The sequence below is a fragment of the Salmo salar genome, chromosome ssa09, assembly GCF_905237065.1.
Source record: "Salmo salar chromosome ssa09, Ssal_v3.1, whole genome shotgun sequence".
In the NCBI taxonomy this organism is placed as follows: Eukaryota; Metazoa; Chordata; class Actinopteri; order Salmoniformes; family Salmonidae; genus Salmo; species Salmo salar.
Window position 1 is genome coordinate 149,341,657 of NC_059450.1, and position 16,115 is coordinate 149,357,771.

The window sequence follows — 16,115 nt, forward strand, 5'->3', positions numbered from 1 at the left end:
GCAGAATAGCAATTTAATGTTATTAAAACATATCATTAATTGGAGTGTTTTTTTCTTCAGAGAGGCCAACGAAAGCCCACAGGCCTACACGCCTAAAGCTGATGCCTGCCTCCACGCCATAAAACATGGGAAAACAATCTGTCGTAGAAATGTGGGGAAACCATTGACTGTATACACTCTCACATTCAAAGTTAATTTATCATGTGGCAGAACATAGAGGTCGTGTGAGTAGAACTTTTACGACACCTAAACAAATGAACATATGGGGGGGGAAGGTTTTACACACTTAAACCGTGCCCTCTCTCCCTGTCTCCCGTCTCTCCACTGGAATGCAACGGGAGGAGAGAGAAACGGATGGAATAGGACGCTTTTCGGAGGGATCCTAAATGGACTTGTCTTGCTAAAGATGTCAGATAAAAACTTTGATAATATGAATAGATCGATTCACTGTGTCATCTCCCCCGTCCCTCTCCTCTCCCTGACACCCACAGATAGCATTTCCGCCTGAACCAGCAGTCCCCTGCGACTCACTCTCCTCCTCATGTCCGAGGTGAGGCGCTCAGACCTGGGGGGATCCAGGCGAGGGCCCCGGCCTCTAGCCCCCGGCTCCAAGCTTAGGACATAATTAATGGTAAGATCCGCTGCAGGTTGTAAAACAGACGCCTTGGCCACCACTGAGTGGGCTGGCAGCCAGGAGGAACTGTTTACCAGATAGAGAGCTGATAACTGAGGCTCTCGTGCGCTAATGGTACGGACGGGGAATGCGGCTGTCTCTGAGCTGTGATGGAGCGATCGTCCCCAGGCACGTAATGCCGTGGAGTTTATATACAGACCGTCCTTCACTCCACACACTCTCTCTCCCTTCTCTCTCTCTTTCTCTCCACACACACACACACACACACACACACACACACACACACACACACACACTACACACACACACACACACACACAAAAAAAAAAAAATGCCGTGGAGTTATACAGACGCCTTCACTCACATTCTCTCTCTGCCTCTGTCTCTCTCTCTTTTTCTCTCTCTCTCTACACACACACACACACACACACACACACACACACACACACACACACACACACACACACACACACACACACACACACACACACACACACACACACACACACACAATGCCGGAGTTTATATCAGGTTCTTCTTCACATCTCTCTGTCTCTTTTTCATACACACACAACACACACACACACACATACACACACACACACACACACACACACACACACACACACACACACACACACACTACACACACACACACACACACACACACACACACACACACAGACAGACAGAGGGACACACACCACTTTTTGAAGATGGATGAAGAACACACAGATATGATAAGCGCAGCGCGAGAAATCGTCATGTTCCAGAGTTATCTGGAATATCATGAATCATAAAGGCTTTCCCCGGGCACTTGGAAGCCCTAGGAAAATTAAGCCGTTATGATAAGATTAAACCGACAGCAGTGACGTTAAAAACGTCTTAAATGTACTATTCATTACTCATTTTAGGCCATACGTCACAGCTGGGTAGCATAATCAACAGGTAGACCTGAGCCTATAGGCAGGCATAATTCCTGAACCACCAAATAGTTGGCAAACGACAACGAGCGGTGGGACATTCCTACTTAAAACCAGAAGCAGGCACAGATTTATCAGAGTGCTAAAACGTAACGGCATGTTTTTACTTCTAATGATAACAACGGAAGTGGGGCGCATTCATTGTTAATGATTTTAAACTCGGTGGTGATTACATTTCTGCTTACATTGAAGAGGACCCGTTGTCTATATAAACCCGTGATCCCCACGGGATTTGGTTTATTTCTTCATTCTCCATCGAGTCATCTGAACCCCTAGAAGTATTATTATTTATTTTTTTTAAATAGAGGATGGAGAGGACGCATTTGTCAGAAATAACTTGTTTTCTGCGTTGCTGTATAAATAAAGCTAATGTTTTTACGGATCATTATTTGCATCCTATAAATGTTTCATTCCCGTCCCATTTCCCACATAAATCAGGCACCCCTCTGCCGGTAAAAAAAAGTCGGCCGTTTGTCACCGGGCATCTCGCGTGCTCCGTGACAGAATAGGAGAAACAGAAGTACCATTAAGTAAACTATTCAACGCCACAATTTATACAACACCCAACGCGCGGATATAAACAGGGAGGTAAGTTTGCCTCATCCTACAGTTTTATGGTTCTGTAGATGCTAGGTCCAGTCACAGAGCTTTATGGATCCCGTCCGGATTCTAAATTAAGATCGTTTTGCAACCCGTGCACTGCATTTCTTATTATATGGCTAAACCGTCTGTTTCCAGTGCACATATGGCCTACTAAAAAGGTGGGAATTGCAGTATAACGTTGGGAAAACATGAAGACAGCATAAAGTTTCATTAAAAAATAGATTTTGTGTAATTAGGACTATTATTATTATGAGCCTAACAATATATGCCTGTGTGGCTTTTAGGTCTACCATGAAATGAGAAAGTAAACAGATTACATTTCTTCCTCAATCATAGTCCTAATATAAACAGGCTATATGTGTTTGCACCTGTCCTGAAAAGGCTCACCTTATCCGAGAATGGAAGCTATTTACGTGGCTAGTTTGGGCTGCTTGTTGACAATCATTATTTTGGAGCGCCTGTCGGGTGTCTGTCTGGCCGGTGGGTTCAGGGCAGGGAGGGCCGGGCAAGGAGGGCCAGGCGGAGACTTCACGGATCAGTGAGATAGCGTCTCCCACTGTGGCTAATGGACTATTAGTCCTATTAGTGACCAGACCGCCGCTCCACTGTCCAAACAACCCCGGAAGGCTGGACCACCGCACCACACAGTGACGCGCCACCACACACTTTTACGCGCATGTTTATTGGGCAGCAGAAGTGGACAGTGCAAATTTGAGACCAAGTCTAAAGATAATTTATATACTGAAAAATGATTGATACTTGTTTTCTCGCCTTATTTTAATTTTCATAGTTTGCCATATACAGTGCATTCAGAAAGTATTCAGCCCCATGAACTTTTTCCACATTTTGTTAAGTTACAGGCTTATACTAAAATTGATTAAATATTCGTTTTTTCTCATCAATCTACACACAATACCCCATAATAAAAAAGCAAAAACGTTTTTTTTGTTGATATTTTTGCAAATGTATTAAAAAAAAAAACTGAAATACCTTATTTACATAAGTATTCAGACCCTTTGCTGTGAGACCCGAAATTGAGCTCAGGTGCATCCTGTTTCCATTGAACAACTTGATTGGAGTCGAACCGCCCTTGCTGTCTCTGCCTGGCCGGTTTCCCCTCTTTCCACTGGGATTCTCTGCCTCTACCCCTATTACGGGGGCTGAGTCACTGGCTTACCTGGTGTTCTTCCATGCCGTCCCTGGGAGGGTGCGTCATTGAGTGGGTTGAAACACTGACGTGGTCTTCCTGTCTGGGTTGGCGCCCCCTTGGGCTGTGCCGTGGAGGAGATCTTGTGTGGGCTATACTCGGCCTTATCCGGGATGGTATGTTGGTGGTTGGTGATATCCCTCCAGTGGTGTGGAGGCTGTGCTTTGGCAAAGTGGGTGGTAAGAGTATTCACCTGTTTGGCCCTGTCCGGGGTTTCCCATCGGATGGGGCCACAGTGTCTCCTGACCCCTCCTGTCTCAGCCTCCAGATGTTGCAGTAGTTTTTAGGGGGCTAGGGTCAGTCTGTCACATCTGGAGTATTTCTCTTGTCTTTTTCGGTGTCCTGTGTGAATTGAAATAATGCTCTCTCATTCTCTCTTTCTTTCTTTCTTTCGCTCTCGGAGGACCTGGAGCCCTAGGACCATGCCTCAAGACTACCTGAAGCGATGACTCCTTCTGTCCCCACAGTTCACCACCGTGCTGCATGCTCCAGTTCAACTGTTCTGCCTTCGCAGCTATGGAACCCTGACCTGCTCACCGGACGTGCTACCTGTCCCAGACCTGCTGTTTTCAAATCCTCTAGAGACAGCAGGAGCGGTAGAGATACTCTCAAAAAGATCGGCTAAATAGAAAAACCAACTGACACTTACTCTTTGAAACCCTACGAAAACTACTATGATTATTATTATTTGACCATGCTGGTCATTTATGAATATTTGTTGAACATCTAGGCCATGTGTGCTGTTATAATCTCCACCCGGCACAGCCAGAAGAGGACTGGCCCGCCTCAGTAGCCACGTTCCTCTCTAGGTTCTTCCTAGGTTTTGGCCTTTCTAGAGTTTTTCCTAGCCACCATGCTTCTACACCTGCATTTTGCTGTTTGGGGTTTTAGGCTGGGTTTCTGTACAGCACTTTGAGGATTAGGGTTAGCTGATGTAAGAAGGGCTATATAAATACATTTGATTTGATTTGATTGGAGTCCACCTGTGGTAAATTCAATTGATTGGACATGGTTTTGAAAGGCACAAACCTGTCTATATAATGTCCCACAGTTGACAGTGCATGTCAGAGAAAAGAAAACATCTGAAGATAGGTATACCAACAATATCTTGGGTCTTGAAGGCCCTAAGAACAAGTGGCCTCCATCATTGTTAAATAGAAGAAGTTTGGAAACACCAAGATTCTTCCTAGAGCTGGCCGCCTGGCAAAACTGAGCAATTTGGGAAAGGGCCTTAGACAGGGAGGTGACCAAGAACCCGATGGTCACTCTGACAGAGCTCCAAAGTTTTCCAGATGGAAGCCATTCACTCAGTAAAAGGCACTACATCCCGCTTTAGAGTTTGCCAAGATATGCCTAAAGGACTCTCGGAAACGGCAGTTGTGAATTCTCTAGTCTGATGAAATCAAGATAAACTGTTTTGGGAGACTAGTCTGGATCGAGGGAGAGATGAAGGGAGCAAAGCACAGAGATACTTGATGAAAAACTGCTCCAGAAGGTTCACCTTCCAACAGGACAATGACCCTAAATACACAGCCAAGACAATGCAAGAGTGGCTTCAGGACAAGTCTCTGAATGTCCTTGAGTGGCCCAGCCAGAGCACAGACTTGAACCTGATCAAACATCTCTGGAGAGAACTGAAAATCGATGTGGAGGACGAACCCCATCCAACCTGACAGAACTTGAGATGATCTGCAGAGTAGAATGGGAGAACCTCCCCAAATACAAGTCTGCAAGCTTGTAGCGTCATACCCAAGAAGACTCAAGGCTGTAATCGCTGTAAAGGTGCTTCAATAAAGTACTGAGTAAAGGGTCTGAAAACTTACGTGAATGTGATATTTCAGTTTTTTATTTTTAATAACTTTGCAAAAAAATTCTAAAAACCTGTTTTTGCTTTGTCATTATGGGGTATTGCATGTAGATTGGTGAGGATGAAGAAGAAAAAACAATTGAATCAATTTTAGAATAAGGCTGTAACGTAACAAAATGTGTAAAAAGTCAAGGGGTTTGAAAACTTTGCGAATGCATTGTAGCTTATAAAAATATGCCTGCTTGTCTATAATGCAGTATCTTATGTATGCTTAACGAAATTGAAAGGGTGTACAATGAGTAGCACAGCAGGCTGAATCAAAAATATGAAGCAAACGCCAAACCCTTGGGTTTGGTCCTATGTGTTAATCCCATGATTCATGATCTTAAATAAAAGACCCCAGAAATGTTCCATACACACAAAGAGCTTGGTTTCTCTCAAATGTTTCACAGTACGTCCAATCAGGCCTCACAACCACCGACCACGTGTATGGCCACTGATGATCAGTTGGGCATCAGCTCTGGTCGGTTGGAACACAATTGTGCTATCGAAGGCATTTTGAATGGCGAGATACCGTGATGAGAGCCAGAGATTCCCATCACCTCAGGTTTTTCAGCAACAGGTGGTGTCCATGTCACACGGATCTTAAAAGACCCTTGAAAGCTGGAAAAAGTCCCAGTTCTTCTATGGCACTGCATACTCACCAGACATGTGTCACCCATTAAGCACGTTTGGGATAGCGCTGGATGGACGTATAAGACAGGTGTTTTCCAGATCTTGCCAATATCCAGGAACTTCTTTGCACAGCCATTGAAGAGGAGCGTGACAACATTCCACAGGCCACAATCAACAGCCTGGAACAACTCTGTGAAGGAGATGTGTGGCGCTGCAGGAGGGAAAAGTGGTGGTCACACCAGATACTGACAGTTTTTCTGATCCACGCACCTACCTTTGCATATCTGTGTATTCCCACATGTGAAATCCACAGAAATTAGGACCTAATTCATTTATTTCAACTGGATTTCCTTATATGAACTGGAACTCAGTAAAATCTTTGAAATTGATGCATGTGGCGTTTATATCTTTTTTGTTCAGTATATATATATATATATATATATATATATATAAATATATCTGAACAAAAAAGATGGGTGACATATATATATATAACATATATATAACATCACAATTTACCAGACACTGCCATGTTTATAACCTGCAACAAGTGCATTCAAATAAGGGGGTTGACATGACAACATTTAAAATGGTTCTAGAGCATAATTTTCTATTATATAAAATACAAATCGTTGCTAAAGCAAAGCTTGTGTGATGAAAATAGATTTTAAAAACCCAAGGGTTTATTTCTATCAAAGTATAGAGAATTAACATGTGAGGTAAGTGTTTCTGATTTTTCTAGGCTATATATAATATAGCGTAAATCTATTTTCGGCCTTGATATTGCCGTTGTTGATTAATTATGCCTATTCTATAATAACCTAAAGATAAATATTTGAACGTTATTTTTGGATGCAATAATCACTTTTTTAACTCTATTTTTATGTTAGTGCGTAAAGTGCGTAAAAGTAAGAAGAATAACCCCCCTTTAAACGGAAAGGAATAGGAAATCAATATATTATTTCACTGGATACTTCCTACAGCAATTGCCAAATTAAAAAAAACATATTTTCGACATTTTGAAGGTACGTTTGCTGGGAACTAAAGAAAACAAAATTAAACAAAATGCCATTCATGAAAATAGAAAGACCTAATAATGAAATTACAGTCGGCCCTATACCAATGTATGGTCCATTATCAAAAGCCGTTTGTTTATTTAATGTACCTTTGGTTATAACACCATAAATAGCGTACATTTTCATAAACAAATCTTAAATTAAAACGTGTCACTTTGGAAGGAAACTATTTTATGCTCCTTTATCCGAATAAAGAAATCCTAAACCACCTTTGTATTGAAGAACTGTTCAATACAAACGGCAGACCAGTCTGTTCAGCCGGGCCTGACTGAGTGACGTGGAAAGCCACCTGCGGAAACGATGAAGAATTCGATTAATCAAATCAACTGACTCGTTATCGACGACTGTTGTCGTGAGTCGCAGCACGCGGCAGAAAACATAACCAGCGTTATCTACATACTGTAAGAACAAACAACAACACAGATAGGCCGACATGTTTTGTGATTTTACCATGATATAAACTTATTACGGTGAAGTTGGCCTATCAAGTTCATCAGAACACTGATGCAGCCAGTGAGACCACAGCAGCAGAGCAACGTTTTGGCGCAAAGGAAGGACACATTTTTGGAAGGTACAAGACATACATTTTCGATTGTGAAAGTATTTATTTTACCCATGGAAACATTCCTTATTCATAGACCTTATAGCCATGTTCCGGTCTCCCATCGTGTGTTATTGGAGGTATCTACTTTGCGAAAAATAACCTAATTGTCCATAGTCATTGTCCAAAACAAACAAACGAACCGGCCATCCACACGTGCACACTCTTCTCGAGTAACTTTAAGTAAAAGGGCGTGTTTACTTGGAGCCCGGGTCTCCTTTAACTCGCTCAAACCGGCCGTTGTAAAGGGCGCGCGATGCTCGAGGCCCGGGGAAGAAGACGCTGTCCCATCTAAACATCGCGAGCGGATGAGATTATCTCTCGTCTCGCTCCCTTCCCTTTTCTCTCCACTATAGGCTGCCCAATGGTTCCAACCGCAACCAAGCATTCGGTCCCAGCGCCACACTTGGCCACAATTGACAGACAAGAGGTGTAGCATTTCCTTTTGTTGCCCCCCCACACCCCTTACCCTCTACCCTTTTACTCCCCACTCCTTTTCCAAAAGCCAGGTAAACGCCTGAACACGGAAATGCCAGTAACTCATCCCCTCCCGATTTGACACAGAAAACAAGTGAAATATATCGAAGAAACATTGTTTGAAACAGCAAAGACCAAAGGCCGGCGACGGTCATTGTTCTTCCATTTTGATTTATATCTTAATACTTTAACACTTAGAACAAGGCGGCTACATACTTTAATACGTGCTATTAAACATATCAAGAGTTCGGATATATATTAGGCCTTGGCTTATGTGGATGCATCCCGCCATAAAAGCAACCTCAGCATCCAAAGAGAGGAGAGACTTGGGGAGGTTCGGTGTCCCTTGCTCATGTTTGGATCACGGCCCGGCGCGGAGGAAAGAGACGTACGTGGCATAATAAGGTGAGAAAATCCGAGGGTTTGTGTTTTGTCCAACAGCGCTTTTCCGGTCGTGTTCTGTTCGGAAGCTAAGGTGCAGTTATAACGGGTAATAAAACAAGTTGGGGATGACTAACCACTCTATGCACCTAAAAATAACAGCAGGATAATGAAGAATAAAGGCTAAAAAGCACAGACATTTCTGAGCAAATCAATGCAAATAAATATAATCAACGTTAACATATGAGTTATGAATATGTTATGAATGTTATGAATATGTGATAAAAGCATAATAGTCATGAGTTTACAGCACAAATGAGTTTTTGCAAACGTTGATCGTGAAATATAATAATAAATTATGCAGAAACATGATCTACAATCAACGTGTCAAAACGAATTCAGTCTGCCCATCTGGGTAGCCTTCACCTACTAATAACTGCAATTAATAAATCACAATTGTATAAATGGCATGATCATGAGTAGAATATTGCAAACTCTCTCAACAATTACTTTTTTAGGCCTAGTTTTATATTTTCTATCTAAATGATTTTTCTTTTTCGTGAAGGGGCCTATTTTCATTGAATGTACCCAACAAATAAAATTCAAAAGGATGATCACATTTCGCTATAGAACAAGTATATGCCACTATAACCATTTATACAATGAAAGAAACGTTGAGTTTAAAAAATAGGCATATGAATTCTGCACGAGGTACCAAAATATTCAAACAATAAAAATGTACTTCCGTTTAATTATACTTCTTCTTCACGGTTGATTATATAGGAGAAACATTTGGCCTGAATGTAAACAAAGTTTTAAAATGCTACAATAAATGTAGGTTATTCGAGATGCTTGTTTTTATATATAAGAAGTAATGGGGGAATGTTTAGTCGCTCGTGTAATGAAAATATATATCACTTAACATCATCAACAACGCATAGCCTAACTTTTCCGGTATGAATCTGCTGAGCATGGGGGCAAAACTGTTTTCCAATGCTTCTCCTTGACCTCAGAACGCATCGCGTTACCTAACATTCGCTAGGGATTTTAATGCCATTTAAACTACACGAACGGACATGGTGGCTCGAGCCCCGTGTCCCGTGGCCAGTCTAAACATTAATCCACCGGTGGCCTTGTTAGGCACTATTTGCTTTCAGATTCCACGAGGACATGACATCCAGGCATTGGATATACCACTTAATCCCAGAATGGCAAAGGCCGGGCGTGTCTGCGAGCCGTGTAACCAGACTTCATCATCAGACAAAATCTGACAATATCGCCCTCCTCCCCTCCTCCCGTCCTGGGGCCCTGCTGGCCAGTGAATTCATTGTCATGAGGCAGGCCTACACGCCTCCAGTGTCTTGGTGAAGTGGGGTGGCCTTGCATCTGTATTAAGTCAGAACTCAGGTGAGAGATTTCAGATTGCATTTGATTCGACTTTATGGCACAGATATGGGCACGCACATTTGAACGAAGGAACACGCACAAAGGCATGCAGCCACAATGGGTGGATAATCTGTCTGTCAGAGCTAGCTAATACATGGCACCTCTCTGCGTTGTGTCTGCTGAGGAAAACTCCTGCCTTGCCGCCACAAACCTTACCCAGGCTAAGTGAGTGCCTGTGTGAGTGAGGGAATTGTCTAGAAACTGAGGGGTACAAAGTGACAGGGGTGTGTGTGTGTGTGTGTGGTGTGTGTGTGTGTGTGTGTGTGTGTGTTGTGTGTGAATGTGTGTGTGTGTGTGTGTCGTGTGTGTGTGTGTTGTGTGTGTGTGAAATGGAAAGGAGTTGATAGGGAGCAGATTGTATTGGCTAAAACGACAATCAGTTTTGCTGGAGGAATGTTAATTGCCGCGGATACCTGCTTATGTCCCACGGAGCGTTAACAGCAACTAAGAAGGCACAGAGACACCCGCCATGGCATTGCTGCAGCTAGCTATTGTCTTTTTGTTTACTTAGAAATGTACGATGTATGGATCTTTTGGGCTAATGGGCTGCTGCAGCACGGTAGTCACAGGTAGTTAGGGTAGGCTACTCATGTTATTCGGTTATTTCCAATGACCTACTGTTCAAATTTGGGAAATTACAACAGTGCGGCATGTTATCCTTGATCAAAAACGTAGATCTGTTGTTCCACAGCACTAATTAATGTGGGGCCAGTGCTGCGGTTTTGCATGCAGCCGGGGAAGGTAACTATACCTGCTGTGACACATCTGCTCTGACATCAAATACAGATGTCGTTTTTAGAATGCAGTAGAGTTGCACCCTTTCCGTTTTGCTTCAAGTATCATTGGTGTATTGTGGAGCATACACACTGAGTGCACAAAACATTAGGGAACACCTTCCACATTGAGTTGCACCCCTTTTGCCCTCAGAACAATCTCAATTCGTCAGGCGTGGACTTCACAAGGTGTCGAAAGCGTTCACAGATTTGGCCCATGTTGACTCCAACAAGCTCCTGGGCAGTTGCGTCAAGTATCTGGATCTCCTTTGGTGGTGGACATTCTTTATATTAATAATGGGAAACGTTTGAGGTGAAAGACCCAGAAGCGTTGGAGTTTTTAAACACCACACCGGTGCACCTACTACCCTACCTCCTCGTCAAAGATACTTAAATGTTTTGTTGCCCACTGAATAAGTACACACACACGCAATCCATGTTTCAATTGTCTCAAACATTAAACATTCTTCTTCAACGGGTCTCCTCCCTTCATCAGTCTGGTCCGTGGTGCTCAGTTGGTAGAGCAAAGCGTAAGCTATAACGTCAAGTAGTGTGCCTGGGATTCCATGTACGGGAAAACATAAACAAAAATGTATGCACTCAACACTGTGGTACTCTGGATATGAGCTAAAAATGACTAAAACGTAAATATTCACTCTGATTTAAGAGGTGACATCAATAGATATAGATGATGTAGTTGTATGGAAAGAGTATAAGTTTGTCACTCAGCGTAGAACCACATTTCATTTCAACAAACAAAAGAAGCGACAGACCTATAAAAACGTACAGGCATCTTCTTGTGGGCCGGTTCTCACAAAGATTAAGCCCTTCAATGGAGACTGCGGAAAGTGTTTGAGTCAATATCTCTGTGTCCGGGAAAACTTTAAGTGCTTATAGACAGTAGTTGTTGGTTCAGCAGAGGCCGGACACTGACCTTCACGCAGTGACAGGCATATAGCTCGGCGTTTTCTCCTCGTGCTTTTGCTCTAATTGTGCCTGCTCAGATTTGTACCACGTCCTATGACGTATGGGGGATTGCGCACGGAACGCACATCCATAACTTGTCATTGACGCACTTCAAAAGCATATGTACAGGAACATTTGGAACCGTATAGATGAAGTTCACAAACAGGACAATGACTTTATTTTCAGTATTTCATTGTCACAGCGCAAATTACCGGTTTGTTAATTTCTCTCTTTTCGCCATGCGTAAAAGTATATTTGAATTCAGTTGATGGCCTAATTTGAAATATATGTATTTTGGTAGGATTTTATCTGGAAAGAGGGAACATGCACGGACGCCGTGAGAGTTTGTTCCCCATCGTTTCAAATGTGATTCCGGACCAAGTTATGTAAATAAATCATCCAAAACACATTAACAGAATAACACCGATAAATAAGTGCACTGAATAGGCAAACCAATATGCCTATATCAAAAAAAAGTAGGAGTGGTATTGTATATGGAGGGGGGGTTACCTTCAATACTCTCCGGTTTCCTCCCTCCCAACGCGTCCAAATACTTAGCCTGCTCTCGCGCACTGGTTCCTCTCACCACCTTCCCTTTCTTTCTGTTTCGTAATCCTACCCCAGACCCAGACCCAGTGACATCACGAGACATGGGGCTTCGCCCAGCCCTGCTCCTGATCTCCAGTTACAAAAAAACACAGGAACTCAATTGTCAAAAAGATCGCACCGCAGCTGGTTTGTTCATAGCCTATGGAGAACCAGGCCACACTTATAGGACTAAAAACCTTTAACCAAACCTTTGTTTCTTTCTCATCAACACTTCACCGGATAATTCAGCCGCCATACGACCTCCGATTACCGAGCCTCTTAACTAAGTATTATTTAAAACGGGGTATATATAGTATCATATGTTACTCAGCGGGTTCATTTCTGATCGAGCAGGACTTTCGATGGCATGATGCTCCCGGGAGCCAGCCTACCCACGCCGTTTCAGCCATATATTTTGAAACTCGGACAATAATAGCAGCAGCAGAGGCAGTGAACAGCACCAACTTGACATCTGGACCCGCAAATAGATCCAACACCCGTCCTACACCCAACAACACTTAGTACACCCGGACCTGACCCAGCAACAGCAGACCCAGTCCAGCACTTCCAGGCGCCACCGTCCCAGTATGCTTGCTTCAGCGGTCGACAGCCCTCCGTCTCGGACGGGGAAGACAACATGGCTTTACCTGAGTTCTCTGGCGCCCAGGACGGGCATGAGAGCCTCCCCGGAGGATGTTCGTCATCCTGGGCTGGGCCACCTGACCGACCTGAAGCTGGAGGTGACCTGGAGTGATCAGGAAAACAGTGAGTTGAATAATAAGATGATTATTGCGAGAATTTTGTTCTGCTGAAATGATGTATGAACAGTGCGACACATCAGCTTTGAACAGTAATATTAAATATAGCTTCCTCAATATACACACTCATGATCATTTGCATCGACAGTATATATATAAAACCAGAAAATGTAAGGAACTGGAATAAATTATTGCGAAGGTGAAAATGTGTTAAAAAAGTGTTTGGATTTTTTAGGCTAAACGTGTTACGAGAGTTTTGATAGTGTTATAATTTCAAAAGACACAAACGAGGCCTGTTATAATTCGGATAAAATACATTTTAATCCTAAAATAGGTCTGGAGATTGATAAGTAATTCAATGATCTCGCCTTTAAATAAGATTTTTTAAACGTTTTACAAATAAAACATTAATTTAGGTAGGCAGGAGAATAAATATTCAACGGGTAGAAATATGTTTTATTATGCTATTGTTTTATTCTAAGGGTGCATAGACTGATAAACTAGTTGAAATTATGACAAACAAAAGTTATTGGACTATAACTACTAGCAACTAACAATAGAATAGCATGAATGTTATAACTAATAGAATAGCAAGAAAATATAAAAAATAAATGACATGTAGAGTATTTAGTTTGTAACCAAGTAAAGTAAACATTGTGGAAAAATTGTTGTTTTGGTTTTGATTTATGGTATACCTTTAGAGTATATTTCTCATTATATAGCGCTTTTGTTTTTTTTTTACTTCATTTATCTAAAATCAATTATCGAATATATGACGTTTTTGAATAGTTTGGATTAGACGTTTTATGTACGGTTTTCATAAGGTAGGACTATACTGACTGACAAAATAATGAAATTAAAAATGTGAGTTAATTATAACATTCAAATAAGATACATTATGAAATATATTTCCCAAAATATTTTTGTATTTTTATAGCTACTTTAATAAAAACTATATTGTATTTTCAGGAGTAGCCTACAAAATGTTTATGCTCATCTCTTGATACCACAGAGAGCTGTGGCGTGGTGTCAAGTTAAGTGGAGGGGTAGTGACAAAGGCCAGGGGACTCGGATCGGCTGGCCAAGCAGAGAACCAGACGGGAAACCCCGGGTCCTCTTCTCCCAAGCCCAGGTGTTGAGTTAGAGCGGCGCTTCCCTAAGCAGCGCTACCTGTCCGCTCCTGAACGAGAACACCTGGAAGAGCACTCTCAAACCCAATCACGGTAAAATCTGGTTCAGAACCGACGGTACAAGTGTATGGCAGCGGCAGGACAAGTCCCTGAGCTGGCAGGACACCTACCACCCCCCTCGCCAAGACGAGTCGCGGTGCCAGTCCTGTCCGGGGATGGGAAGCCCTGTCTGGGGGGACTCAGAACTACAATGCTCCGTAATAATGGAACCCCGAGAAGTTGCTAACGGATACCCGCTACACGCATAACAACCCGGCATACAACAGCAACTACAGCTGTACTTACACCAGTATCCCCACTTTACAACCACCACGGCTAACCCCTTCATGGCCATGAACTTGGGGAACATTGGGGGCTTAGCGCCTCTCCCCAGCCCCAAACGCACCAAGGACAGCGGTCACGACATGTCAGGGTTCACTGTAAGGGATCCGCTGGTAGGCCCACTCCGGTTATACCCGGATAAAACCAGAGCATTGTTTTACACCCACACCTGTGACAACACTTGAATCCTCGCGTTTTTGAAGGTTTTAAAATAAGAGTTATTTTCAGCAGTATTTGGAAACAGTGTTGGTTTTATGCGTAGTTATAGGCTTCCTGTTGCCTGGTGGGGTGGTTGTCGTTGGATTAAGACTGAAAAGGTATTAACATGTTTATCATTGGACGGTATCAGAAAGAAGGGTAATGGGTTAAAATGGATTTATTACCAACAATGGTCGAATTTATTGAATGACCAACTATCCAGTTAACGCTTGATATATAAGATAGGCTAATCACGAGACTAGACGTTGATACAATTGTGATATAATGAGTAAGGGTGGTCTAGTTACTTGTAAGGATGTCGGATTATTCAACACTGATGGGCTATATAGGTGGAGATCCCAATCTACTGTTCTCAAGGATTTGCTTGATATTTCAAATTTTTCTTGGCTTCATGATGACATGAGAAGTGAGAGAGAGTGTTTGATTGTTTTCAAGCTTATGTAATTCATTTACATTTATTTGATTAATTCAATTTTCTCATTGAAAAAATCCTGAATGGCAGAAACTGAAATGGGATGTAATCAACCGGGCTCTGAACACAACTAACACAATTTTATAAAATCAATAACTTGCTTTCGAAAACGAATAAATTCCATATTTTGCTACTTTGCGCAAACTTTCCACGGTCCATTACATTCTTTGTGAGGCTCTTGAGAGTTTTCTATGGTGGGATCCTAATTCTCCCAGTGTGCGTGAGTGTGTGTGTGAGAGAGACAGCGAGCGAGCGAGAGAGAGAGATGGATAGGCTAACTTCCCGTTATCTAAAGGTTAGTTTAATTTGTCAAGATGTCTGATATTATTGGAAATATCAACTGATGTGCCTTTAATTACGAGCATATCAAAATGATGAAACAACAACAATGTTACAATACGTTATGGAATGATTCAGGCCCATTTTTAATGCTGGACATCTTCAAAAAGCCACACATCTAAAGTAGAGTAGACGACTGACAATGAATAGACTACACTGAGGCATGAATGGCCTCTGGCAAGATACGACACGGATATCAAGACAAGAAAAGACTCATTCTCTCTCTTTAGACACAACCCTACTAAACCGTGCACAATATTTCCGATGAAAACTGTCAATTCTAAAAATGTCCGTATTCCCGCAATAGCAGGTAAACGTATTGCAATTGTAGCCTACTTAATTCCAACACATGAAAATAGCTTTTTTAGTGCTAGTCTGATTTAGGTTGTTAGCCACAGTTGTTATAAAAATCTTGCCATTTGGAAATGTGTCGCGCCGGAAGGCGGTTGAGAAGGTTATGGAAGAGGCAAACAACGAAATTTTAATGTGCGGGTGCCAGTCTGTGTGAAAAGAGGAAGTTACTTCTCCATTTGAGGCGCTTTAAAGACGCGATTAGCAACCTAAAAGACTTCTGAAAGAAGCAGCTCGAGCGGGGCTGG

General features: G+C 42.4%; 1 pseudogene; it reads left to right on the forward strand.

Moving 5' to 3' along the window:
* The first annotated feature begins 12,686 nt into the window (after positions 1-12,686).
* On the forward strand, positions 12,687-14,603 carry LOC123724102 (homeobox protein Nkx-2.5-like; annotated as a pseudogene).
* The last annotated feature ends 1,512 nt before the right edge of the window (positions 14,604-16,115 follow it).